The following is a 1,726-nucleotide window of genomic DNA, read 5'->3' as shown; positions in this document are numbered from 1 at the left end:
AGTCAATTCTAACTCCACTACGAACTACTTCCTGCAGGCTTTTCACAATAGAACCACGTTAAGTCTCCATCAGCATAACGTCTCCATATTAACTAACCACGTTAAATCTAACTGTGCACGTCACTGAAGAGGTGTTTACTACATTCAGCGACGGAGAAAACGGGATGTTTTTTTAAACGTCAGTCAATATAAGCAGCGGAATCACTACCCGCGTTTGCAACTAGCTGCTCCAAACATTAGCATGCTAACGCACATAGAGGTGCAGCAAGGAAAAATGTCCCCCGGGWAACAACAGTTCACTGGCGGCCGTGACGAAATGTTCCCCTATTTAAACCGGAATGTCCGGTATTCAAAAAGTTCATATAACAAAAATAAAAACCAGTATTCGGTACAAAACGGTATACCACCCAGCACTAGAAAAAACTGTTTTATCTTTTTCTTAACTGTGGAGATGGGAAGATGTGGATGCCAGTGGCATGTCTGCAAGCTCAATATGACCAGACGAGACTGCTCCTCAAAGCTGTCCACCTTCTGGGAGCACAATATGTTTTAGTAACATGCAGCAGCCTGCTGCTCCTCCGCTGCCACAAACTCACCCACGTGTGTGTYCCTAAAATAATCKGTTTCCCAGCCAGAGGKAACACCACAAGGACTGAAAAACCCTGAAGTCTGTATGAAATTAGGGGTAGCAATATACAGAAGTACTAGATTTTTTAATGCTTATTAAGTTCAAAACATGGTGATTGCATTATACTCAAATTGCATTATACACACATAAATACATAACTGCTCCTGAGCATCAAGTTCATGAGATTATTTACATTTTTAAAAAGTTATTTATTGTGCATGGCATACACTGCATGCTCATAATGTTTTCCTTGTGAAATTCAACACAAACTGCTGACTTCTTTAGATTGATTTTTTGTGTACTTGGTGCTATATTAATAAACTGAACTGAAATAAAAATACTTTTTTTAATTATATTGATACACCTATTAAATCATTTACAGATAATCTGTAGCTCTCAGGCATCATACTGTATGCACAAGACAATATCATCAGCATGAAATCGAAACCTCAGACTGTTTGAGTCACTTCTCATTTTACCACAGCTGAATAAAGTTCTAACCCAGGCTAACTCAGGCAGCAAGAAACAAAATGTACTGTATTTATTCATGTTTAATACTAGAAATTTAACCCTAAAAATCATCCAATAAATGGGTGTAGACACATACATACATGGATACACGGGTTATTGATGATTAGGTTTTTTATGATTTTTAAGTTTAAAAAATGATGATCGTATTATACATCTATTAATACGGTATTTATGTTTTACCTTTTAAGGAATTTATCAGTGTGCATTGCCAATGCAATGCACACTATTGTGATTCGTTTCCCATCCAAGTCATCTCAACTTTGGCATGCTTCTCCTCCTGCATACTTTGTCCTAGAGCTGCCATTGTAATTTATATCTGTAAAGCTCCTGTGCCAAATGATGGCTATGCCTTTTGGTGCCTGTAAAACTTATAGTTTATGAAATATTAATGTTTAATGAATTATAATGGCAGTTAATGGAGCCTTGTATTGGTCCAATACTGCCCCATGCTGTACTCAACTTGGTACTGCACCATAGTTTAAAATTTCAACTCAGTAATTCAGTGTTTACAGTACTAATATGATTGTATTTTGATGTTTTACTATAATATTGTCTTAATACTGCTCT

At 36.8% G+C, this 1,726-nt stretch overlaps 1 protein-coding gene across 1 annotated transcript in view; it reads left to right on the top strand.

Annotated features, from left to right (window-relative positions):
• si:ch211-132f19.7 (adenylate cyclase type 8) overlaps positions 1 to 1,726 on the top strand; it is a gene marked incomplete in the record, with an annotated part of 42,190 nt that overhangs the window by 14,952 nt on the left and 25,512 nt on the right.

The sequence above is a fragment of the Austrofundulus limnaeus genome, unplaced genomic scaffold (genome assembly GCF_001266775.1).
Source record: "Austrofundulus limnaeus strain Quisiro unplaced genomic scaffold, Austrofundulus_limnaeus-1.0 Scaffold613, whole genome shotgun sequence".
Classification (NCBI taxonomy): domain Eukaryota; kingdom Metazoa; phylum Chordata; class Actinopteri; order Cyprinodontiformes; family Rivulidae; genus Austrofundulus; species Austrofundulus limnaeus.
The sequence above is the reverse complement of the archived record's forward strand: the minus strand, read 5'-3'. Positions and strand labels throughout refer to the sequence as shown.